The 27,821-nt window shown below is 42.9% G+C and overlaps 2 pseudogenes; one reads left to right on the forward strand and one right to left on the reverse strand.

Annotated features, from left to right (window-relative positions):
* The window catches only part of LOC148021505 (uncharacterized), a 96,571-nt pseudogene that overhangs the window by 65,106 nt on the left and 3,644 nt on the right, over nt 1-27,821 (forward strand).
* Nucleotides 4,539-6,637, reverse strand: LOC148021507 (uncharacterized; annotated as a pseudogene).

A 27,821-nucleotide genomic window follows, 5' to 3' on the forward strand; every position in this document is an offset into this window, starting at 1 on the left:
AACTAACTTAAGTTTGGCTATCATTGCTTGATTGGTAGAGGTAGTTCCCGAAGCAAAGAAATAGTTATCCATCGACTCAATCCATATCTCTGCCTCTGCTGCGATGTCTATCCCTTCTCCATCAAAATCGGGTGCCTTAATTTGCTTGAGAAGGAATTTCTTCTCTTGTATGTCAACATTCGTGGGTGCAGAAGGTGCCTAACAATCAAGCCATACTGCTTAGATTATTTTGTTTAGGATATGTCTACAAACCATACATTAATCAATCACGTATCATCATAAAGTTTTGCTCTGATACCAACTGTGAGGTGCCCGCCCATCGGCTGCCTAGGCACGCATTTAGCGGTCTATCAAGAAACGAATCTAAGCATCGTTGCCGACACTCCCATGGAATATTTCGGGTTTTGTTGCCTAGGGTTTCCTAAATCCGCCTCGCAACGGAACATTTACGATCGAACCCACTAGGATCGACCTGAAATTTGGGCTCCTAATGGTTAAGGTCTCCTAACAACATTCTAGCGTCAGATCTTGGACATCCTACTTTACGCAGAGATACCCAATCCGAAGCAGACCCATGCCGCACTTGGTTCAAAGAGAATGGGAAACGAGAGAGATGCACTACTCAACCTCTCTGCCCATAGGGCATAGTCCCATTCCGGTCCCCTAAAACGGCATGAATCGCGTTCTAACCTATCAATACCTAAAGGTCGAATGACAATAAAAACTTCTGAGAAGCCTCCCAGTTCTCTGGGACCACCCTGCCGTAGGACGGACCCGTTGGGGGCTCCGCCCACCCGCTTCCCTTAATAGCTTTAGTTTTCTAATTAGGTCCTACCACATTTATGTGTGACACTTAAAGTCAGCTTCATCAATTAAGCCTTTTAGGGAATAGGATTCATTCGCATAACTTATAGCAGAGACATGAAAACAGAGCAAAGCAATCTATTGACAAACAAGTTCAAACAAGTTCCTTAACTTATATCTTCAAATTAATCTTTGTCTCTCGCCCATACAGGAGAAATTATGTATCGCTTCTGTCCAACAGAAGTATCCCTTCTGCCCTGCAGAAGTAATTGGTCCAATTCACATGGCACCACAAACTCAATCCTTTATCTAGAATAGGATCTCCCAACATGCCCAGATGTTGGGGGCCATGGAGGTCTTCAGCTCCATTCTAGACCTAGAAAGGGGTGTCCAGAGCTCCAACTGACCCGCAAGCTGTCTAGGAGCGAAACATCATTCCCATGGTTGGCCTTTTCACCACTCGACCTTCGGCCCATGAATCGAGCAGTGCCCTCTCGGGTTAATATGCGGTGCGATCATGGAGGTGATCCACCCGTGCAATATATCCTTCCCTAATTAAATCCTTTAAGAATCAAGCACAAACAAGGCATTTAGTCCTAATATCATTTTCCAAGAAAACATTCCTTTATTCCTATGGCGACTTGTCATCACAGACCCTTGCCATGCATTTACCATGAATCACAAGCACTTGCAATAATCATCCAAACAACAACTAACAACCAGTTGAATGTAAAAGCATTTAGGATGTTGTTCGATCAATCAATAAAACCAATTGCATTCTTTCCAACCAATGCAAAAATAAAGGATATAACATTTTCATTGTATATTTGCTCTCCCCCTTGGGATCTAAGAGCAATACTATGCAAAAATGTTTATTAACACTTCCTTCCTTCGGCTAGGGCATATGTTAAGGGTTCAAACACTATTCATGATGTAAGTTCTATAGGTCACTTACCTTGATTGATAACCCAAACCTGAATTTGGATTGGCAAAAGTCATCGTTATCCAACGGATCTCAAGACATCCTAGTTTTAACCCTTATGATCAATTTCTTGTACTAGCTCTTAGTCAAGTCATGAGGCAACTAGAAAATTATCCTCATATATCAAACATGTTATAGGCATAACGTGTGAATACTTAATAAGATAAGTGCGAGATGATCTCAAGTAATTAGACTCCAATAGGCCTTGCATTGAGCTAGAATCTAGTTTTTCTTAATATTTGGGCTCTTAGGCTAAGTACTTTTGAAGTATCTAAACTTTAAACTAGTACTTTCTATTCATGATTCTGAATGTCAAATTCTTTTAGTAATTATGCTATTTGTAACCCTTGACTATACTTTAATCTAGCACTTGTATGCACAATCTTTTAATGTCGTTCTTTTGATGACTATGCCATTCATAACGCTTGACTAATTCTTCCTTGTAATTGCTCTACTAGCAAATAAGTCATATGTAACTAGGTACAATTATCTTCCCTTGATAGATACACTTCACAAACTCCATCTTCCGAGTAGGTGAGATGAAATTTATCCTTTCCCATGACCTATACTCGTGCATCGTAGTATGGGGCCTAAGGTATCTCATACGAGAATCAAAGCAAGCATCTATCAATTTGAAAATACATTACTTACGACCGGAACTGTAGTTGGATTGACAGTGATGCCTTTGCCCGAAGCCTTGTTGCTGGTTGCAGAATTGTCATCCACACGCGACATTCTTCGCTTGGAGGCCATCGTCCGTAGGTAGACTAAAGAGATTAAGAAGGTGGAATAGATTCTAGATGGGAGAGCGTAAGAGAAGATGGTTAAGTCGAGGATCGAGATAGAGGGAATTGAGCTAATTCTCTTCCTTGCAGCCTCTCGGGGAGACTCTTCTTTTTCTCTCTCTCTTTCAAGCTCTCTTTCAAGCTCTTCCTCACAATAACTTGGAGGGGTATCCTTCTCTCTACCTCTCTCTTGCAGCCTCTCGGGGTCTCCTTATGTTTCTTTATGCCTCTCCCATGCCTCATATTTATAGTGAATTAGAGAAGAGGGCTTGTGGTTGAGAAGTGGAGCTCTTTGTGGAGGGGGATCTTGGAAAGATCAGTGATCTGATGCTCACATCATAAATTTGATGGTTCCATTGGCTCTAAAAGGGGGGTAAAACTCCAAGAGACTTGATTAGAAAGCTTTTAGTTCACACCTTCTTCTTTTCTCTGTTCAAAGTGCTGTCCACTGCCTATGTACTACGATCGCGGCGTGCGCGATTTCGCAAATCCTCTCTTTATTTTTCTATTTTTATAAAATCTCCAAACTAACTAAAATATCACTTGTCTTTTCTTTTAAATGACATCCAGTTCTAAAAATCTCCATATCTTTTTTTAGGATAATATCTAAAGGATCCAAAATATACTAGTTTTGCCCAAAATCTAATATTTTTAGACCATCCAACTATACACATTATCCTAGTGATTAATATAACTCATAAGTTTCATTCACATTGTAATTTACGTGAAGGGTGGCTACGGTCCTTGCCAATCCAAGAAAAATATCGAATTTACGACTCTTGATTTTTCTAAATAAAATATTTTTAATTAAATAAAAATTATTAATAATTAATGTTAATTAGTTTTTACCTTAGTTAGACTTTAGTTAGTAATCTTACTAACTTATTAATTGACTTAACTAATTTTCGAACCAACCAACTAACTTTTATTGTGCGGAGATATTACAGTTCCCACGTAACCAAGTTCACTGCCGACAAGATTTGTGTCTCTTGAACTTGCACGTGATAATTGCTTGAAAGAGGCAACTATGCAAGAATCTTGAGTTAGATGTAAGTCGTCAATAGCTTTTATTCGAAGATGTTGTCCATAAGCCCACATGTTGGTATACATTCGAGCCTAGACCAATAAATAAATTTCCACTTGTTTAGTTCAGAGTTTTCAAAACCCAACAAGTTACTTCTCTTTCACACCTGATCATAAACTCTCGCTATTCCATTGAGATTGGCTCATGATCACTAACCGCCCATTGCATACGGGTGTATAACCAATCCATGAAGGTAGGTATGTTCCTGTTGTCATTTACATCATGGGTATGACATCTGGATCTCCTCTTTTTACATCTGCCAACTCATTTGCTTGCAAGTTCCTCCTCATAGTCATCAACAAATTGTTGCATGCATTCGCTATTATAGACAATGAAAGTAGAAATATCCAATTTATCTTGGACCTTAAGTCAAAAAGGGACTCCCTTACCAGACAATACCTCATCTGGCATGGTAGAAGACGACTCATTTGTCCATACACATGGAGCTTCAGAATTGGTTTTCTCAAGGTATTCACAAATGTAATACATGCATTCTTCAAGCATCCATCCCTCTACCATAGAACCCTCCAGTCTTGCTTTTTGACGTACATAACCTTTCAATACTCCCATAAATCTCTTGGCCCAAAACATCCATCGAGGGCTCACACTAGCAAGCTCTATCTCGACCACTGGATGGATTAGAAGATGAATTTGGATATCAAAAAAGGAGGTTGGAAGTTCCTTTTCCATTAAACAAAGAAGCTCTATACATTCACGCTTCTTTTGCGGAATTGACCCTTTGGCAATCTCTTTAGATGTAATCCATCTATCAGTGAAATAAAGAAGATATTAGAGATTTTTTTTAATTAAGATGATATCAAATAAATTTTATACTAAAAATTAATGAGAGATAATTACCTTACAAGTGATCCAAGGTGATATATTACATCTCGTACTCCTCTTGTAGTACATCCATCAATAACAAGGGGTAGAACATGCTACATACATGATTAATCTGATCAATAAAACATGCAAGAAAATAAATATTTACAAAGATCTAGATATATTTACCTTCACAAAATTGTGCCAATCATGTGTTTTTAAACTAGACAATTAGCTCTTGTCATCTAGAGTGAACGTGTTTTGACAAGATGCTCCATATCCTGTAGGCGTACGAATCGACTTAATCTTCCTGTTGATAGTCTCCAGCTCTTATGTCGTGAGCACCCATGGGGCAGGCTCATAGGTTGTCTCATGTTGAGTTTCATCATAAAGTGGCCATAAATTGGGCTTTGAGTTTCGATCCTTTAAGTCATTTCTTACTATCGATGTGTCTTTCAAGCCAATGAGGTGTTGCCATAACAAATGACCAACGTTCTTGAATATATGCATAGGATCAAGAAGATGACATATCTTCAAATCCTTCCAATATTCCAAAGTATACCATATCAAAGGACTTTGAGCTAGAGCATGTTTTCCTCTCACTCACTTCTTCACAACATCATCATCATTGCCACCTATGATGTCCGACTCCGGATTGATAGTGGGTCCAACAGTCCACTTTAGATACCAATCCTTCGGTGTCATTGGTACTCCCGATTGATAGTGGGTCCAACAGTCCACTTTAGATACCAATCCTTCGGTATCATTGGTATTGGTTATCTCCCTTCTTCTACCTTTCCATTAAAATGTATGGCTTGCCTTTTTGTCTTATAGATAACGATCTTTAGATAAAAATCATCTATGTTGAAGATATATATTTTTGTCGAGGTTTTTGCTATAAGTTGATCTCAACCAGTCACCACAAATTGGACAAGACTTATAAACCTTGGTACATATCCCTGCATGGAAAACATAACAAAGATGATTAGTGTAATGAACATTGTAAAAAAGTATGAGATAATATATATATTCAAACCATGTACTTGAGCAAAAACCATATCCTAGAAAGTCGTGGATAGTCCATGCTAAAATTCCATGAACAATGAACTATCTTTGACCGATGCTTCTGGACATATCCATGACATCAATCCCTCTCCACAAATCTTGAAGATCGTTGATGAGAGGGGCCAAATAAACATTCAAGTCTTTAACTTGTCATTTTCTTGGAATTAAGAGTGAGAGCATTAAATGCTCTTTCTTAATGCTGGGATATGGGGGTAGATTACCATTAATAACTACCACTAGCCATGTAGACCATTTGCTTGATTTCATTGAAAATGGATTCACACCATCTAATGCTACACCCATCTTTAAATTGCATGGTTCTTTTGCAAAATCTGGCCATCACAAATCAATATGCTCAAATGCAGGACTATCTGACAGAATTTGCATTGCTCCATCTTTGCTCTTGTGCTCCGATCCCCATGTCATAAGCTTAGCTAATTCAGGACTTTGGAACATTTATTTTATACGCAGAGCCAGGGGAAAATGTCTCAATACCTTTCTAGGGACCTTACCTTTCTCCTCTTTATAACGAGGCGTTTGACATTTTGGACATGTCACACTGTCCTCGTACTAACCTCTATATAAAATACAATCATTGGGACATGCATGTATACAAGAATAGTTAAGTCCAAGACTACTTATCATCTTCTTCACCTCATCACGTGATGGAGGAAGGGAATTGCTTGTCGGCAAGAACTTCTGAGAGAGTAGCCTACAAGTTCATTAAAAATATGATCAATAACAAGCAAACATGTTTAGAATGTAACAAAAAAATATGTTAGATTATTATATACTTCGAAAGCGTTGAAATGGATAGATGACTCCATCCAAAATGGTTTTGAAGATTAATAATAAGTAAGCTTCACTTAGTCGTGTCAGTTGGCTTCTTGCGTAGATACGCTTTAGAGCTTCTTCTCGAAGATACTTGCCATTGTTAGGAATATCACTCACACTATCCTTTTGATACCAATCCTCAATAAAATCAGACATGCCATTGTCAATATCAAAGATATCATCACGCCCATTAAAGTCCTTATAATATTGTTTCTTTAGTCTTGCATACGCATTAGGATCACTCCTGCATAGGATCCTCATGCACTCTATTGACATGTGAGATATGTCATGTGAATGTTGATTTGTGACATTATTGATGTCATAATCCGGAATCTACATATTTGAAGGTAAAGAAGATTGTATCAATAGCATGCTTCTATATAAAAGGAAAGAGAGATGTGCATGGAATTCAATAATTATCACACATACAAAACATTTAGAGACAATAAAAGACAATGATCAAATTAAATTAGAGACGTAGAGAACATGGTGCAAATTAAAGTGTAGAATTAGAGTACAAGAGGCCAAAATAACATTAGGAATTGTATACAATGAAGCTCTCAACCCTCATCTGTTAAGGGTGCTCGTGGAGGTCTACACTATCCATAATTGACTAGCAATTCATCACCAGCACGTAATGATCTAATAGTGTGGGAGCTTTCGCTCAACCGCCAAGACCCAGGGACCGCTTATTGTTTCAAGCGTTCCAAGCTGAGCACTAATGGCTACCTCTCACATAGCCGACGGGCCATCCATATCTACGGGTGTAGTGAGCTTACCTCCATACCGATCGAGTTACCTCCTCTCCCGCGCACTTTGGTAGCTCCACGATCCAAGTGCAAGCTTCAAGCAAGCTCCATCCTCAAGCTCCACACCCCAAGCTCCATTGCCGTGAGCAAGAGAAGAGAAGAGAAGAGAAGAGAAGATAAGAGAAGAAGAGAGGAGAAGATGGAGAGCTTCTCCTCCCCGGTCCCTCACCCTCACACACTCACTCCCTCACACTCTCACACTCCCTCTCTCAAGCACAAGCTCAAGCAAGCAAGCAAGAAGAAGAAGAAGAAGAAGAAGAAGAAGAAGAAGAAGAAGAAGAAGAAGAAGAAGAAGAGGAGACCCTCTTTTGGCCACACACAAGAATGAGCTTCTCATTCACTTTTGAACTTTATATACAAAACCCTAAATCCCTTTTGGGCGGTCATCCCCTTATCCCCTTTTTTACATGGCCGACCGTGGCCTAGGCCCTTTTTCCCATTGTCCTCCTATCTTCCTGGCTTCCTTCCTACCGCCCATCTACCTTTATAAATTGCATGGTGGCCATTGCCATGAGCAAGAGAAGAGAAGAGAAGAGAAGAGAAGAGAAGAGAAGAGAAGAAAAGAGAAGAGAAGAGAAGAAGAGAGGAGAAGATGGAGAGCTTCTCCTCCCCGGTCCCTCACCCTCACACACTCACTCCCTCACACTCTCACACTCCCTCTCTCAAGCACAAGCTCAAGCAAGCAAGCAAGAAGAAGAAGAAGAAGAAGAAGAAGAAGAAGAAGAAGAAGAAGAAGAAGAAGAAGAAGAAGAAGAAGAAGAAGAAGAAGAAGAAGAAGAAGAAGAGGAGACCCTCTTTTGGCCACACACAAGAATGAGCTTCTCATTCACTTTTGAACTTTATATACAAAACCCTGAGGCCCTTTTTCCCATTGTCCTCCTATCTTCCTGGCTTCCTTCCTACCGCCCATCTACCTTTATAAATTGCACGGTGGCGCTCCTTAAATTAAACCATGATGCGCTTGCGCTCTTTTACAAAAGTATTGACTTGCGCTTTTCCTTGTGCGCCCTTGTCTTCCGCTTCACTTTTGCCTTGGCCTTTGTCTTCTGCTTTAGCTTTTCCAGATCTTCCACCTTGTTCGTCTACCGATTAACATTACCCCCTTCCTAGACGAGTGCCAGTCCCATGGCACTCATCGGCGTAGGTAGCATGCTTTGGTATGCACTAAAGACGTGGGTGGAAGGGACATCGATAGTTGCCGTGGAGGAGTGTTGGTGGTGGTGTGGAGGAAGGTCGTTGGGGGAACGTTGGTGGCCTAGGTGGTTGGTGGTAGGGTTGTTAGAGTTGGTGGTCGTGCTGTTCTTTGTTGGGGATTGCACTGATGACCAGCACGTGTTGGCTTGTTTGGGATTCTGCACATGACAATTCTTGGCAGGCTTGTAGGATGATAAAGGATAAGAATTCAGAGTTGGGTGTCGATGAAGAGCGAATGACACTTTCGTTGGAGTCTTCAATACCTACAATTGAAAACCTCTCATAGGTGGTCTCTCCCTAGGGGTAGTGCTAGTCTTCTCTATCGTGCACAAGGCATAGTTCAATTAGTTTGGGAGACAGATTGAACTCTAAGCAAGTTGAGAGTATTGTCCTATACTTGAGGACCCAAACTGTGTATATATTTTGGTGCAGATATTATGCAAGTGCTCGTGCATACTTAGATATTACGTAGTTAGAAGGTTTCTCGTAACAATGTGTGGATGAAGCAAAGTTGTCCATGTTGAGAAGAAGTACACGTGAAGGTGTATGAGACATCCTTTGCATTGTGACTGCACGACATAGCATAATTGAACACATGGACACCGCATTTTCAGTAACTAGGAGCTATTGGACTTGCTTGATGAGGACGGTGTACTTTTCATGGCCATTCATGCGGTGCTTACCACAATTGATTGCAATGGTATTAAGGCAGAGTGCAAGAGGGAATCGTGCGAATGGGTTAGGGTGACAGGTCTAACCATAGGCGAGACAAGCTCCCTAGGTATGTCTTGCCCTTGATGTGCCCTGAACAATTGCGGGTGATGCTAAAGGGCTAGGGGACTAGGGATGGAGCCAGTCGACCAAGGTCATTGGACGTATCTAATTTGAGGACCCCTAGGTGCTGTGCTGTAATCGTGGGTGCTTCGTATCTTTTCGTTTTTTTTCTTTTATTTTATTTTCTTTTTTCCTTTTCCGTTTTCTTTTTCGTTTCCTTTTCTTGTTCTTTTTTCTTTCTTTCTTTCTTCTTTTTTTTTTCCTTTTTTTTTTGGACTTGCCTGAGTATAGCCATTGCAATATGTTGAGGCTATCATTCTTTCAATGGGTTGGGAAATGTCAAGCTTCGAAGGCTCAGGAAATGGATATTACAGTGATGATTGTGCCCTAGCTTCGTTGTTAGAGAAGCAATTGTTGAGATGGGGAGATACACTTGAGATATTGCAACCCTCTTTGGAACGTGCGATATTGGTACAATTGGGGTAACAGTTGCCATGAGTGCCTGGCATAGAGTGTAACCCAGAAAGAGGAAGTGGTTAAGATCATGCTTTGGGCCATGCAACATGGGCACTCGCAAGGGTGATTTTTGCTTTCGGCAACGTGGCTTTGTTGCGGCTCTTTGTGAGGTTGGTGGTCTTGCGCTGACTTGGGCATTGAACACGTTTGCACGAAGACCTGCGTCGTCTTGCATCCACTTATCACTTCATGAGAGTATATGCAAGTTGCATGCATCAAGTACAATGAACAGATGCAATCATGTCAAGATATTACTTTATCAAAATCCTATGATACTGATTGCGATGCATATTCTGGTGCTTGTTAAAGATGTGGCATATATTAGCAATAGGTAAGGAAAGTGTATACAGGTGGGGAGCTTACTCCTTTAACCATTTAAAGACAAAAAGTTATGACAGGATGGCCTTTGTTAAGCTGCTTATATATCATAGGGGCTACTCTATTTGCACGAGCGACTGAGGCTGTGCGACGAGTCCGGGTGGTCGGGCGACTGAGGTTGTGCCGGTGAGGGGCTCTTGTGAGGCTGGGCGGGGAAGATGTCGATTGGGACCTGGATGGTGTAGTCCCTGGCCGCAACTGTTTCCAGAATGCTTTTAAACAATGTGTCAAATTCCTACTTGTCTCGAGCTGCCCTCTCCTCTTTCGAGCACCTAGTGCCCGAGTGTCTGGTGGGAGCGTGCACGGTTGGTGTTGCCATACCCCGTGTGCTCCCTTGAGCTCTCGTCCTCTTGGCTTAGGGGGTTTTCGGCCTGCATCCTAGGCGGTGTCATTTAGGGCCTCTTTTCGGCATGTACCTCTTTAGAGTAGGCACGTGGCGTTCTGGTGGGGATGCTAGTGGCTTATTCTCTTTCTGACGACGGAGAGCTTCCTTGCATGCCAACTGCATTATGTGGTCCATGGCTGCTACCGTAGGGGGACCTGCAAAATGTGAACCAAGGATTAGGCCTTGAGGCAGGATAAAACTATTTGCATGGAAGGGAGTATACCATGGGTTATCAAGCACATATGACGAGGAGGGGTGAGGTGAGGTATGCAACGTTTGTTGTAGAGGGACAGCCCCCTGTTGATGTTCATTTTGCCTCCAACCATTAGCAGATCTTGGCTTATGCTAAGTTGCACAGAGTGGTTGTCATGGAGTGGAGCAGGGCTTATCCCTAGAAGGATAGACCAAAAAAGGGGAAAGGTGTATAGAAAGGGATGGTGCCCCATCTACACCATCAGAGATATTGGTCAAGGCTTCCTATGGCGATAATGAGGGTTGCATGCCCTCCAATTGGAGGCGGGAATGGTCACATGACTTCTAAATGTGTGGTGAGAGGAGGACCTGAGGAGCTTAGTCTGTCAAACCCACCTCTTCTCCCTGCGCTTGACTATCATTGCTTGTGTGTGTTGATATTATATATACAAGGTCACAAAATTCATTGTTTATTTATGTACATGTTTACGAATCCATGTCACTTCACGAGGATAAAAACCAATTGTAGAACTCATGATTTTACTGGAGTGTGGCACACTCATCCAGTACTCGTGGCAGCCTTATTAATAACATCAGGTATTTTGCAACGTCAAGTATCATGGTACCTTGTTCGAGTCTACTTGCAACATGTAGCTCCTCCTCAGTGAGAACCTTATTGTTGAGTGTTGAAATGACCTGTTTTTTGGCTGATTTTTGTTGTTTTTGGGAGTTGAATGGTTGATTTTATGAGATGATTGATTGGTTTGGAAGTGGTTTGAGAGTGTTTTGGATAGGTTGAAATGGTTTTATTAAGCTCACGATGTTTATTAGTAGAGATGTGAAGTTCTGATGATGTTCTGATATGTTCTGATTGGTTTTGATGAGCTTCTGTTTTGTTCTGTTTTCTCTCTGTAAGGAGGGACGGAGTATTGATTAAAAGGGTTTGAGATTGTTTGAAAGCTTATTGAATAGTTTTTGATGGTTTGGAATGGTTTTGGTATGAGTTATGTGGTTCTGATGCTTTCTGTTGACCTTCTGTAACTCTCTGATGAGCTTCTGGTGAGTTTCTGTAGACATTCTATATGCTTCTGTATGTGTTCTGATGGATGAGAGTGTAGCTTGGGAAATTTTTCTAGCCTTGGAAAGAGGTGAATACAAGTGCAAAATAGCTAAAAGAAGTGAAAGAAGTAACTGCTGAAGACTCAAGTAAAGACTGGAGTGAAGTGACAGTGGTGAGCTACGAAAAGACACTGTAGTGACTTTGGTGCCTCTTCATATCAGACACACCTCTTGGGAAGGGTATCCACGACCTAAGAAGGATTATTGTGAGTGATTATGAGTGATTGTAGTGGGGATATGATGTACTATTGATGGAGAGAGAGAGAGAGAGTCAGAGATAGCCAATTCTATCAAAACAGAGTGATTGTATATGAGAGATTGAGAGAGAAGACTATGAAGATATTGAAGATGAATACTATGTGATGTATTTCCATTCAAAGATGGTGTATTACTTTGCTTTCTTTGTTCTACTGATAGATTTTGTGAAGATATTGAACAATATGGTTGATTTTATCAAATCCGTGGGAGATCTACATGATGCTGCATGAAGATTTGTTGTGCCTGGTGTTCTTTTCTTCATTGTGATCATATAAAACCTAATAAAAAAGCTTGTTGATGTTACAAGATAGATTTTCTTGCAAGAGAATTCCCTTTTCCTTGGTGTTCCTCTTGGGGCTCCATGTTTTTGGTGCGCAGCCGGGGAAACTTGCCATCAACAAGTACCAGAAGAGGCTGAAAATGAAGGAAATGGCATTGCCAAGAAGAGAAGAATTCAATGGATGTTTGTAAAGTTCCTTCTTCCACTGAAGAGTTGGAATTTCTCATAATTAAAGCCACTTTCCACAAGAAGTTCATCCCACAATGATGGAAACACATCACCATCATGATGCATGCTCTATGTGGTGGACAGTTTCCTCTTCCTGTTGAAGCAGCAGAAACTTGCATCTTGGTGGCAAACTGTTTGGGAACAAACTGAAGAGCAGAAACAGAGAGAATAACCATACATGGAAGATTTGGCATTCATTGAGAAGTTTCCAGATATCATCAAATGGGAGATTGTGAAGAAGCTTCAAAAGTCTTGGTTTGTTGAGGTTCACAAAGACAAGAAGGGAAAGAGTTGGAATTTGTTCGTGGATGCTCAACAGCAAGATATGTGGGATGCTTGGTGTTTTGATAATCTTATGTTTGTCCAATTAGCAACCCACTGAAAGTTGGTAGACAGAGTGTTTTTCACAACATACACTGTTGAAACCATCAGAAGCTGGCATTACTATGATGATGGCACCACCACAATGCTTAGACGTATGCATTTTGACACCTTCAAAACCGAATACCTTCCTCTGTGCAGTGGCATGAAAACAGAATTCAGAGACGTTGAAAAGGAAGAAGTAGAAGAAATGTTGGCAAGACAGTCCTCCAAAGACTGAAGCCTTCTGTTATCCCTCTGTGGAGCACTAACAACAGAGTGGAGCCAACCCCCTGATGAATGCCGCAATAAAGAGGCAAGCGTTAGAACGAGTCCAAAGGTACGTGAGAAGAGAGAAAGCAAAAATCAAAGCTGAGAACGAGCTCGCAGCAGAAGCCGCCTTTGATGCCCTTGCGGAACTCTTTACAGAAGTCCCAATGGCACATCAAGCCCTTCCTCCTCTTGCAGGAGGTCCACTTCCAAGCCAGATCCGTCCTAGAAATATTGATGTGACAGGCCAGCGAATGTAGTCCCGTTGCCAGTTTTTAAGGGAGAGTACAATGAAGACCCCGATCTTCATGTAGCAGAGTTTATGGTAGCATGTGTGGCTAACAATGCCAGAACCCCTAAGCATTGGTTAGCAATATTCCCCACCACTTTCAAGGGCGCGGCGTTTCAGTGGTATGAGAGACAAGCAGTAGGAACTTTTGGCACATGGGACGACTTGAAGTTGGCTTTCCTCACTAAATTCAGGCGTGAAGGTTTTGAAGAGCAGATGTGAGAGGAATTTATGAATTTAAGTCAGTCCTCTGGAGAAAGAGTAGAAGCTTATGTCTCACGAATGGAATCCATCTTGAAGAGATGGACTAACCATAATTTAGATGATGGCATTCAGAAGGGGGTGTTTCTCAGAGGATTACAACCAGAAGTCCGTAAGTTTGTGAAGCTGCAAAGACCAGCCACATTGCAAGCTGCAACAAAAGGTGCAAGACTCTACGATGAAGTGGAAGCTAGATTGGTGATGAATCCAGGAAGAGGAGTCCTGCCTCCTCTGATGCCAGGAATGGTGTACCCAACAAATGTAGTCCCAGGGACAGTCCCCTACCCCTACCAATAGATGCCCCCAGTATCACAGTACAGTGCACCAAATCCACAGTGGCCACAATCCATGCCTCAAATGATGGTTCAACCACAACAACAATGGTCCCAACCAATTTCCCCAATGCCAAATCAGCAGCAATAGTGGAACCCTACCAACTGGAGCCAACAGCCAACAGTTCAAACAGGAGCTCTGAATCAGAATCAGAATAGAGATCCCTCTGTACCAGCCCAACTTGTTTATGCAGTGATTACAGAGACTCCTCAAAACCCTACTGCCAGTACCTCAAGAGGAGAAAGCTTGAAGGATTATTTATCCAACTCAGTTGCAAATATCAAAAAGGAGTTGATGGATGTGATTACAGAGCAGCTACAGACGCTGAAGGTGAATACTACTAGCATATCCAATGTGGCAGGAGCAAGAAGAGATGTGATGCGGTCAAATACTTGGTGTGGTAAGTGTCATCAAGCAGGCCATTTAGCCACTAAATGTACACGAAAACCAACCATCCCTGGAGCTTTCTGTTCCTACTGTTTACGGAAGAACCATACAGAGAATATTTGCTCTCTGAAGGAGATGCATGATAGGAGAAGAAAGGAAGAAGACGCAAGATTCAACTTGTTGGAATCCAAAATGACAACATAGGATATTGGACCCAAGCCTAGAGAGTTTGGTCCTAATTTCGGTCCAAGGAGGTTTCCCTCACAAAGTTACAGAGGAAGACAGACTGGCGGTGGTCAGAGATTAGAAGTGGAGTGTTACAGATGCGGAGAAAAGGGACACATTTCACCAAATTTTCCAAATCCCAGAAGGTCAGTGGATTACAAGCCCTTATGCAGTCGATGCAAAGGAGAAGGGCACACTGCAAAAGACTGTCCAAGTCTAGCCCCAGTGAAAAACAGTGCTACGGATAGTCCGGCCAAGGCCCAAGAGCCTACCTCCAATTTAGTGGAATTGGAAGTTGCTGCCATCACGCATGCAAAGAAGAAGAAACCACCTATCCAGAAAGAAAATAATCCTCCTGCTAGAACAGTGAAGTTCAATCTTCCACCAGAAGAACATAATAGAATAGAGCCTTACAGTGCCGTACAGAGCACCACAGTGCCATAGAGAGTTACAGAGACAGTTCCAGAGACAGGACCAGAGGTCCAGGAGATAGAAGAGGAGGAGGTGCCACAAGTGGCAGAAGAAGTTCCCATGATGCCCCTGTTGGAAGAAAAACGGAAAATGAAAATGGGTGTTGCCCCATTCCCTAACCGGTTAGAGAAGCCAGTGGATCCTATTAAGGAATACGATCTGGTCAGAGATCTAGATACCTTTAAACCAAACCTCACATTCCGACAATTATTGATGTTGTCTCCTAGTTGCCGAAAAAGGTTCAAAAGTATTGCTCCCTCAATAGCAACAAAGTCCAACAAAGCTCCAGAGCCTGTAAAAGAAGTGGATGTGGCTAATGCCTTCCTAGATCCGGGTACCCCAGAGACTGGCGTGTGGATAGAAGGCTGCTTTATTGCAAATGCACTGATTGATGGTGGTTCATCAGTGAACATTATGACAGATGTGACAATGAAGGATCTAGGCCTACAAGGTGTGCAACCCACCCAATGGCTCATCAGACTGGCGGATCAGAGCAGAATCAAGCCTTTGGGCATTCTCCCATATGTGAAGACTACAGTAGCCAGAAAAGATTATTGGCTAACCTATTTGGTGGTGAAACCAAACTCTTATGGTACATCTTATCCTCTGTTATTGGGCAGACCATGGCTTTTTGAAGCCAGAGCAAGGACGGATCGGTTCAAAGGAACCTTGACCTTGGGTAGAGGACCTAATAAAGTGGTGCTAAAGTTATATGGTGCTCAAAAAGGACATGGATCCACCTCCTTGGAATTATCTTCTGACTCCCCTAATGAGGCTACAGATGGAACATCAGCAGAGGAAGATGCTGTCAAACAGATCCTTCCCAAGAAAACAGTGGCACGTTCCTTAACAGTGAATACTGTACGCCAACTTCCAAAAGATGCAAAGCCCTTGACAATGGGTGAATACTTCCTACTTGAACCAGGAACGATTTCCGAAATCACTTCTGACAGTGAGATAGAAGCATGGATGTACTGCTCTCCCTGTTACATGGCCATAGCAGAGCCAGAGACAGAGGCAGAAGATGAAACAGAGAACCTGTTCTTCCCTTACAGAGCTCCTACAAAGACAGAGACAGAGACAGAGGAGGATGGAGATGATATTGAAGAAGACGGTTATGAAAGCGAGATGGAAGAGTCTATCCCACCCGAAGAGGTTATATATGAAGAAGAAGTTCCAGAAGCAGACGAGCTCATGCTGTGGGACAGAATGACGATGGTACCATTTGGTCTGGTAAATGGATCTTCTCATATGCAAAATCTTTATAAGAAATGGTTAAAGAAAACCAAGCCGTCTTTCAGCAGTGGCTCATGCCGCCCTCACCCACCTTTGCCAAGAAAAGATGATGATGATGCACCGTGCCAACAAGCACAAATCCCACAAACCCAACAGAAATTAGAGGGTCCCTGTTATGTGATGTTGCTGGATGTGTCATCAGAAGATGAGTCTTCAAGCCAAGAGGTAACTAATCATGAAACCAAACCCAAAATGGCTCTAATCCCGGGCATGTCTTTCTACACATTTTTCCTTCTTCTTGCACCTCGTTCCGATGCACGGATCTTCTGATATTAATTTTCATTTGCATTTTTGGACCCGTTTTTTACGTTTTTTGCATGTGAACGCCCTGTCTTTTCCCCGGAACCCCCGTTGCGTTTTTTCCCTGTCTTCTCCCTGCCGTCCTGCCCACTTTTTGTTTTTACAACATTTCGTTTTGATGACCGGATTGGGAGATATTTATTTTTCTTTCTTTTTCCGTGTTTTCGCGCGACTTGTCCCACGCGTGAATGCACCCGTTTTCAATTTCCCGCGTCTCCACGTGCCCCGGTCGCGTCTGCGTGCCCCGTCCCGCCATCTCGGCACTATTTCGATCCTGTCACGGCAAATGTTTTTACCCCGCCCCGCACACGCGTGCGGGACGGGGGTACGCCTTTCTTTTATGGCCCTCCCGCCCATTCTCTCCCATGGGCACTCCCTTGGCACCCCCACCCACACCCCACGGGCACCCTTCCCCCTCATCTACACCGTTTTCCTTACCCCCACCCTTCCCCCATGGGCACCCCGTCCATTTCCTCCCATGGGCACCCAAAGGTCACCCTATCCCCTCCCCAACCCTCACCCACACCCCTGGGTACCCCACCCCCACCCCCCGGGTGCTCTTTCAACCCTACCCAACCCCCTGGGCACCCTTCCCTATCCCCCCTACCTTTCTCTCTCCCCGACCCCTTCCCCCCCAACCACCTCTCTCCCTCTCCCTCTCCCTGCGTGCTATCTCCCCCTCTCCATCTCCACCTCCATCTCCCTGTCCTGCACGCTCCTCCTCTCCATCTCCACCTCCCTCTTCTTCCACCTCCTCATTTCCCTCCTCCTCCTCTTCTCCTCCCTCCCTCCTCTCCTACCCCCTGCGCCCCTGCCTAGATGCCATCTCCCGGACGCCTCCTCCCTCTTCTCCTCGCTGGGCCCCGTCTACCTGTCCTTCGCCCCGTGGCCTCTGTCCACCGCCCCCTCCTCGTGGCGCCCGTGGCCTCCTGTACGCCTTGGCCTCTGCCCTGTGGCCTGGACCCCGCCGTGTGCCGCCGCCCCGTGGCCTCTGCCGCCCCTTCCGCCCTGTTCGCCGCCGTCCTCGCCCGCCTTCGCCCTATGTCCCTGCCCTGCCTCCCGCCGCGTGGCCCGTCACCCATCCTCGTTGTGCCGCCTTGTGCCCTGTCCTCCCCTCCACGGCTCCTTCCCATCACGTGCCCCTGCAAGCCCCCTTTCCCCCCCAAGGCACACCCACATCTACACAACCCCCCTCTAAGCCCCCCTTCCCCCCCACAGTCCCACAATCACACACAACCCCCCTCTAAGCCTCCCTTCCCCCCCACAGTCCCACAATCACACACAACCCCCCTCTAAGCCCCCCTTCCCCCCACAGTCCCACAATCACACACAACCCCCCTCTAAGCCCCCCTTCCCCCCCGGGACAATCACACACACATACCCCCCTCCAAGCCCCTGTTCCCCCCGCAGACCCACAGAACCCCACCCAAGCCCATTGTCACACCCCGTAGAAAACCCCCCTCCAAGCCCTTGTTCCCACCCGCAGAAACCACCGGACGCAACCAGCAGCACCCCACCAAACCATGCAGAACCTGCATCTCTCTTTTTGCAGGCCCTATTCTCCGCCCTTTGACACACGCGCGCGTGACTGTTCGTGTGATTGTGATTGTTCGTGTTCGTGTGCGGGAGTTCGTTCGCGGATGTTCACACGCGGGGACGCGCGTTAGCTGGTCCGTGAGGTGGTGTGTAGCCAGTTGTTCACACGCAGCTGACACGCAGTCTTTTCCTGGGTATATTCCTGGATTTTTAATTCCAATACCCGCAAACCTTCAAAATACATTGAAAAATTAAACAAAAATAATTAAAAATCACTTAAAATTCAAAAAAAAAAAAGAAAAATCTTGAAAATTTTCCAATATTTTTGCAGTAAATTGCCATATTTTTTGAACTGAAAATTTCAGGAAAAAAATTCAGACCATTTTAAAATTAAATATTCTTTTAAAAATACCCAAAAAATGAAAACAATTCATTAAAATTGGCAAAAATTCCAATTTAATTGCAAAAAAATTCCTAAAAATTCCATTAACTTTTTTACTTATTTTTGGAATATTTTCTAAGCTGTAAAAATAGTTCATTAAACACCTAAATTCATAAAAAAATCATCTTTAATTCAAAACACAAACTGAAAATTCTAGAAAAATCCAGATACCTTAGTTCTTTTTGGATTGCTGACGTATATTTTGGGATTGAGAAGTGCGCATTCATTGCATTCACATACACCCACTTCCAGGTATTTTTTCCCTTTTATATTTTTATTTTTTCTCGCTACCCCAAAATCCACGTTTAATTTTTAAAATGAACCCTAAACACCACCATGGCATGCGCATTTGCGCCAAACACACCATTTTATAATAAAAATTAACCCGCCGTTCACTTAGCACGCACTAAGTGTGCTTAAGAGGCACTTTAATATTTTTAATTAAAATGAACCAGCCATCACAAAAGCACGCGTTGGCAAAAAAGTGCTCCACATCACCTTAATTTTTAATAAATGAATTTGCATTTAGAGACCTAGTCTAGGTATCGAAGTCCAGGATTCGGATTAAAAGCACCGCTCTAACCTAATAATTTGTAATTAAAATTTTACGAAGGAACTGCCGTTTTCTTGATAAGGTTTATCACTTAATAAAAATTCATCCACTTAAAAAAAAATTCCTTGATAAGGTTTATCACTTAATAAAAATTCACCCACTTAATAATTCCTAAAATGAACCTTTCATTAAATTAATTCCCCTTCACTACACTTATTTTCCCTTTTTAATGAACTCGTTTTGTGGGATGGGTATGCGAAGTCTTCGGAGTTGTCTCCATGGTCAAACCTGATTATCAAAGTTGTGGTCATGATATGTGTGGGTTGTTGTTATGTTTTGGTTCAGTGTCTTTGATACCGTTAAGCGTACGGTGTATAGTTTTTTTCTTTATTGCCTGATACGGGGATTTGGGTGTTTGCATGTTGCATAGCATGAAGCTTTTGGTCGCATATGTCTAGAGGTCATGTCGAATTTTTTCTAGGTTGTGGTTTGCTTGGGGATAGTTGGTCGAGTCACGTTTTACCACCTTGGTTGATATCTTATCATTGGTTTTTGTCTGTTGCTTTGCAGGCATTCTCTTTGTTTGTCTGTGTTTGTGGTGTGTGTGTAATCATCTGAATGGCGCCCTCTCGTACTCCTCCCCCGATTCAGTATGTTCCTTTGGCTGTCCATGATTATTCTTTGTTACTGGATTCGGACGTTGTTGCTAAAGTGGACTTGTCCAAGTTCGTAAGCCTTTCTTTCCCCCTGGTTCCAGATGATCCTTTCCTTTGTGACGAGTTTTTAACCTCTTACAGCAAGAGGTCTGGTTCAGTCCGTGGCACTTCTGTTCTTTTGACACCGAAGAGTCTAGGCAAGGCTCTTGGTTTGCCATATCGTGGGGAGTCTGTCCCTACTGCCAGACAGTTGTTTACCAATGATGATATTTTGAAGCTGTTGCAGAAGCAGACTCAAGATGTTCTTGATCCGAAGAAGGTCATTACCACGTCAGGAGTGGGTGTTTCCATGATTTCCAATCCCTTATGGAAACAGATATGCCAATTCCTTCAGGACAGGTTCATGCCTGCAAAATCCCCATCTCATTATCTTTCCAAGGAGTTGTTTACAGCTTCCCAAATGATTTTGAAAGGCATAACCATTGACTGGAGTACCTACCTCCTCTCCAAGATGGATCACCATTTTATCCGAGCTACTCGAGGAAATGTGACTAATGTTACATTTGGGTCATTCCTCTATGTCTTCTTGCTACATGCTGCCCCTGCAAAGGAAGTTCCTTTACCTCCATTTGATCCTCCAGAAGTTCCTCCTCTGCCTCATAATGAAGAAGATGAAGTGATAATTGAGGATGATGATTCTCCTCCTCCCCTGGTCATTTAGAGAAAACGCCTCAAGAGGGTGGATGATTCAATGCCTATTCCTCCAGTTCTAGTGACGATTCCTACCCAGTCTTGCAGCAGCTTGCCTGCTTTCCTTCAGACGCCAAATCTTTTCAGAGCCCATAGAGATGGGATGCTCGACCTTAATATTCCTTCTGTTCACCGCCTGGTAATAACAAGAGATGCTATTCCATTCCTGTGCAAGGATATCCAGAGTTCTATTGAACTTTCAATGACTGCCTATATCCAGCAATTATATTCTTCATTTTATGATGAAGTTCAGCAGTCTAAGGAGGAACTAAATAAGACCACTACTAAGTTAGCCTCTGCTCAGGAGAAATTCTCTGATCTTTGTATGCAAATGGAGCAGCAGACTAAGCTCGTAGATACTCAGAAAGCTGAAATTTCTAAGTTGAAAGCTGAGTTGGCAGAAGCTAGGTCTCAAGTGGTTGCTGTAATAGAGGAGAGGGATAAGTTACAGAAGGAGAGTCAAGAGATGAAGAAGGTGATAGCTGCCTAAGCAAAGAAGTTTAAATCCACCACAGCTATTTTAGACCAGAGCAATGCTCAAATCCAGCAACTCAAAGATCAGTTGGCTCAGTCTCGGTCTAATACACAGAGTCCTGTACAACCAGTTTCTCTTTTATCCCCTGCAGACTTGGCAGCTCTTCAAAGATAGGCTACCTTATGTCCCTTATTTCAAGCCAAGGTGGAAAGTTTGCAATCTCGCATGGATTTGTTATGGTCTTTTTTTGAGCAGTATCAAGAATATGTTCCACCAGATCATTCCTTTTTTGTCCATTATCAACAACAGAAGTTGGCCTTCTATATCAAGCTTTCCACGATGGATTTACCTATTCCAGAGGATGGATGGAGTGGAGCTTGGTCATTAGATTTGCTGATCGAAGTCGTAAAGATGGTTTTTGAAGACTCTGTCACTCTAGATACCATGCTTCTGTCCTACATGTATTTGAGGGGTGATTTACAGATTCCAGATGATGAAGATCTAGTTTGGTATGTCGGAGATGTGGTATTGCAAGCTTCTTTGTATGTCCGACATTTGGAGTTGCGGATTGATGAGATGTTCCAGGGATATTTTTCAAAGGTGGTTGAGTGTCCTGAGTTTTCATGGCACACTATGGTTGATTCTATCATTTTGAATCACCGATAGGTCAAAGCTTTAGCTCATGCCCAGAACACTAACCAACTGAGGGTGGATCTTTTAGCCTATCTTTCCAACCAACCCCCATTTGATACTTCTTTCTTTGAAGCCTATCATCGTAGATAAGCTTTAGGTCCATCCTTACCATGCTTAACTCATTATCAACAAATGGCTCATAGGTATGATGCTTATATTTCCCTTTTTCAATCTAACCCAAAAGTCATTTTAGCCCTTCTTTTCCAACCTCAAGGATCTCCTCAAATTCCTATTTTTACCCATTGTTCTTTTATTGAAGATAGAGTTTTTCTATCTCCTGAACCTTGTCCTTCCCCATCCCATGATATTCTCTCAACTTTTCCTCCTTATCTTTTAACACCTTTCTTAACAGAATCTCCTCAATTTTCAGCAAATCCATCTTTAATCCATTCTTCCTTTTATGATTTTGCCTATCCATCACTTCATCCTCTTTCATTAGTTCCTCTTCTGTCTCCTAACACTTCTATCCCTAATCCTCCTCAGTTGGTTAGTGGGTATCCAGGATTTGATCAAAAGATTGTTCGAAGAAGAGGCTGGAGTTCAAATGATTCCCTTACTGGACCTCAAATCAATTGGCCATTTATCCTAGGAGAATGGATAAGTGCTAGTCAGACTTATCAGAATTATCAGCATTTTACTCAGCAGTATTCTCAGTCTGTAGATCCTTCTGTGCGCTTAACTGCTCATTTTACTTGGTACCTGGCGTATGTGCATAGGCATTCTCATAATGATTCAAAGCCTATTCCAAAGTTGTGCATGAATGTCAATGTGAGCATTGATTCCGAGCAATTGGATGTATTGTACTTTCATGCCCTCTGTTTGCCTAGCAGATACCTTGTTCTGTTGGAAAGGATGTACTGCCTTCAGTTTTTTCAGAATCCTCCCAAGACATTTGTAGATAAATCCTTGTCTACGGATCGTTTCTGAAATCACCAATCTTTCAAGAGGGATCATCTTCATTGATACCTTTGCCATGTATGGTGGATGATTTTTAATGATAAATCTCTCTTTTTGGAGGAGTCATTTAGATGGTTGTGTTGTGTGTAGTGTTTGTGTTGTGGGTTAATTTATGTGATAAGATCGTGGTGGTTGCCTATTCGATTTACTTTCGTGCGAGCTACATTTTTGGAGAATTGTGGTGATGGTGTTGCTGGTTGGATAGTTGAAGATGATACAGAAGAATAAAAAACCACTTATATCCTTTACAAGTTTGTTGTGATTTCTAGTTTGATAAGAAGTGTTAATGTATAAAGGGTTTTCCTTTCGTTGTATTTTTATATCAGATACAGGTTATAAGTTGGGGTAGTGGTTGGATGGACTGTTTTTGAAGATATATTGAAGATCAAAGTTGAGCTTTTGAATGAAATTGTATTCCCTTTTTCCTGGGTTGCGAGGATGCTTCCTTATTAAGTGTGGGGATATGTTGAGTGTTGAAATGACCTGTTTTTTGGCTAATTTTTGTTGTTTTTGAGAGTTGAATGGTTGATTTTATGAGATGATTGATTGGTTTGGAAGTGGTTTGAGAGTGTTTTGGATAGATTGGAATGGTTTTATTAAGCTCATGATGTTTATTAGTAGAGATGTGAAGTTCTGATGATGTTCTGATTGGTTTTGATGAGCTTCTGTTTTGTTCTGTTTTCTCTCTGTAAGGAGGGATGGAGTATTGATTAAAAGGGTTTGAGATTGTTTGAAAGCTTATTGAATAGTTTTTGATGGTTTGGAATGGTTTTGGTATGAGTTATGTGGTTCTGATGCTTTCTGTTGACCTTCTGTAACTCTCTGATGAGCTTCTGGTGAGTTTCTGTAGACCTTCTGTATGCTTCTGTATGTGTTCTAATGGATGAGAGTGTAGCTTGGGAAAGTTTTCTAGCCTTGGAAAGAGGTGAATACAAGTGCAAAAGAGCTAAAAGAAGTGAAAGAAGTAGCTACTAAAGACTCAAGTAAAGATTGGAGTGAAGTGACAATGGTGAGCTACGAAAGGACACTGTAGTGGCTTTGGTGCCTCTTCATATCAGACACACCTCTTGGGATGGGTATCCATGATCTAAGAAGGATTATTGTGAGTGATTATGAGTGATTGTAGTGAGGATATGATGTACTATTGATGGAGAGAGAGAGAGAGAGTCAGAGATAGCCAATTCTATCAAAACAGAGTGATTGTATATGAGAGATTGAGAGAGAAGACTATGAAGATATTGAAGATGAATACTATGTGATGTATTTCCATTCAAAGATGGTGTATTCCTTTGCTTTCTTTGTTCTATTGATGGATTTTGTAAAGATATTGAAGAATATGGTTGATTCTATCAAATCCGTGGGAGATCTACATGATGCTGCATGAAGATTTGTTGTGCCTGGTGTTCTTTTCTTCATTGTGATCATATAAAACCTAATAAAAAAGCTTGTTGATGTTACAAGATAGATTTTCTTGCAAGAGAATTCCCTTTTCCTTGGTGTTCCTCTTGGGGCTCCACTTATGAGCCAAAGAGTTCTCTTGGCTAGTTCTAGCTAAGTCCATACCCCGAATGGTAGTAAGCACTCGAAAGGAAGTTGGTGCCACATAGGCTGGGTCTCTTTGAGACCGCCATTTGGCCAATTGCTTCTCTGAGACTGTCATAATTTGGGCTCCTAGTTTGGCCATTGCAACACGGTTTTCAACCCAACATTTTTCAAATTGACTTTGACCCTTTGATTGTCGCTTTAGTTACTCTATCTTTGAGAGATTTGGTTGGCAGAGCACATCATTGAATGTTACAGTTAAGCGTAGTTCGTCGGCTTCCTCGCCAGAGGTGAGTCACATGCATTCATGTAGGAGCCTGTCATAGTGCTCATGAAGATGTTCTTGCTCTTCCCAGGATAGGGGAAATGGCAAGTATTCTTCAAGGTGCTCCTTAGGGAATGCGCCCATATCTGCAAGGATGTAGACACCTGCAAACACCTTGAGTTTAGCATCCAACTCGGTTAAGCATTCTCTGATACTTCTATGTTCAACGAGGGCTTGGTTTGTTGCTATCTCATGCAAGGTTCTAGGAGTTTCCCTAGGCTTTAGCATAGCTGCGGGCTCAAGCCTAGATGAGCAAGATTGGTCAATGCTAGGATTGCTTATGCTCTCGGGGTTTGTGCATTTTTCCTGAGGTTTTGCTGCTATTTTGTCATGGTTCTTCTCGGATGTGACTGGTATAGATTTGTCACCCTGTTGTGATAGTGTTGTATCCATTCTTGATTGGTCACTGTGAGTTCTATTGTCGGTGGGTTGAGTGTTGCAAGCAACCGTTGATTGTAACAGCTGCTTTGATTTTTCAGAACACAGTCTCAGGTTTCACCGCTATTAGGAGAGACATCAATGGGTTCATTGGTGGATGGACTCGATGCTTTATTCCTCAGCTCTCCAGCGCTCTTGGTCTCAATGTTCTTGGGGTCCACAACCACCTGTAAATAACTGCTATTGTTTTTGTTGTTTTCTCCTCTTTTTCTTTGTCAGTGAAGGTGCATGAATTGATAACTCAGGAACCTGAACTAGGTCAGCCGTTGATGTGCTTGGTTGGGGGCCCCCGCTTTCCCCTTCTCTAGTGTGTCCTCATGGGATGTAGCGGCGACCTGATGGACAACCTTGCTAGGTTGATTGGTCAGATGCACCATCTCCTCGGCCACATCTTTGAGAGGTTTCTCCTGAAGCCTAGGCTTTAGGTGCTTTGGAAGTACTGGAGTTGTCAAGGATGTTGGTTGCAGCACCTCCTCCATAGGTGAACTGCTAAGGACATGTTCCGCAAGGGTCATTGTCACAGCCAAGGGCTGTGACTATTGTGATCCCAGATTGGAAATAGTAGTAGCTAGTCTAGTGGGCTGGCTACTCTTGGTGGATTGCGGTGCCAAGTCCCTAAGGCGATCGGAAGTGGCTGTGTCTTTTGTTTCCCTTTGAGCATTCACTTGTGTAGATCGAGCCTCGGCTGTTCTAGTCACAATAGATTGTACAGGCATATCCTTGGGCCGAGAGCTACGGATGGTGTCATGTCCCACCTCTTGGACATTGGAAGCTTAGATGGAGATTAAGATTGGGATTGAGCAGCTGCACTTGATGATTGTTGTTGTGCTTCCTGTGTTCGTTTAGGGAAAGAGGGTGTAGGAGACTTGGGACTCCTAAGTGGCTCCGACATTGGCTGGAAGATTTGCTCGTGGCTGTTAGATGATTTTACCATTTGCTTTGTTGAGCATTTAACCTTGCCATGAGCAATGTTGTGCCTATGATGCCTGTTATCCTCTTGGAAAATCAAAGGCTCCTTGGGCACTAGTGGCTTTTGTGTATCCTCAATGGTTACATATGATATTTGCTTGCCAAGCACACTAGGCTGAGGATCTACCCTCCGATTAGTCCCATTTGGTTTCTTGATTTTGACCGTGAGGGGCTCGGTCACTCCAATGTTTTTGACTCGAGACTTGGTTTTTTGTTTAGATCTCCTCCTATGCTTCTTTGCTCTTGATACGATCTGGCTTTCAATCGACATAGGAGGTTTAGCAGGGAGTTTTGGCACCCAAAGCCATCGTTACCTGCGTAAATGGTTTGGATATCCATCATGGCATTGTGCTGACCCTCCATTGATGCCTTCGTCTATAAGGCTTGGACTTCTTTTGGGGTCTTCTACGATATTTATAAGTCCAAAGCCTGCCCTTAGCATTGGCTCCTGACCTTCCTGTCTCAGGCATGGCCTCACTCACTGGTTCTCATTGTTCGACCTGTGCTTGCATCAACTCTTCCAACAAGTCCTTGCTCTTGTTAGTAGGCTTGACTATCATGTCAGCACCTTCCTTGCCTTTCCCTCGAGGTTCGATGAGGTCACCCTTGCCAAAGGTTGTGACTATCCTCACTCCCAGTAGTGTCAGGTGTATCCTCTGTGCTACATAGTCAGCCTCACACTTGGTCGCCCTTTTGAAGGGTCTTCCAAGGAGGGTTTCCTTCCCGCAATTAGCACTATTTGGAGGAACATGAAATAGGATAGGAAAGTTTTCAATTTCAATTGTCACAAGGATTTTGCACTTCCCTATGAGTGCTTGTGGGTGTCCCCCATAGGGGCTAAGAGTTACATTAGTCGGTGTGAGCTCTGGTTGGCCTAGTAGGGTCCATGCTTCATAGGTCAAGATATTAAAATTTGCTCCTTCATCAATCAGAGCATCGATAGTGTGCTCTCTTTTTGTGGTGAGTTTGACCCTAAGATAAGCAGATGGTACTATGTCTTCATCTTCCGGGTCTTGGCTTATAAATTTAAGCCTTCTGACATATGCCTTTGGGTCCCTAACTACACGACCAGATGTGGATTCTCCACTAATGTCTTGGATCGTATGTGCAGTAGTATTCAAGGTGCATCTATCGTTAGGACTATCATATCTAGTCATCCTCACAGTTGTAGCTTGATGTTCTTGATTTTCGCTTTGACTAGATGCAGTCCAAATGCAACACATACGTGTTTTTGCAGTGTGGCCTTTTTGCCCTTGTTAGCTAGATTGGTCTATTGAGGTTCTAGGGTCTCTGTTTGTCTCTGTTCGAGTATGGGATTTTGGTTGCTCTTTTGCAAGTGAGATCCATGCTCGTGTAAAGCCATTACTACACTAGGGTCTATTTTGGAGGAGCTGTCACAGTGCACGTTTTCTCTCCAACCTACTTGGGGGAGGTGCAGAGGGGGCCTCTGCGGGGGTCCGAGGGAGGGGGATAGTCCCCTGCGGCCTATAGGTCCGCTACAGTAAATGCTATTCGTGATTTGAAAGACCGTTTTTAGCCAAATTTTGAACTACTTGCTCTAAGTTTCAGCCTAGTGATAGATCTATGATACGGTTTCAACTTTATATGGTCTCTCTGTCAATTTCACTATCTTTAGGTTAAAATTTGAAAAACTCTAAATTCGGCCCAACAAGTCTGAATTGCAGGGGCCGAGTGTTCTATTCGGCCCGTCCGAGGGCCGAGTAGAAAGGGTCGAATGTAACTGGTTCGAATGTCAAATTCGGTCAATTCGAGTCTGGTTGTTC

The sequence above is a fragment of the Lygodium microphyllum genome, chromosome 17, assembly GCF_053477565.2.
Source record: "Lygodium microphyllum isolate KBCC chromosome 17, Lygodium_microphyllum_v1.1.10, whole genome shotgun sequence".
Taxonomy (NCBI): Eukaryota; Viridiplantae; Streptophyta; class Polypodiopsida; order Schizaeales; family Lygodiaceae; genus Lygodium; species Lygodium microphyllum.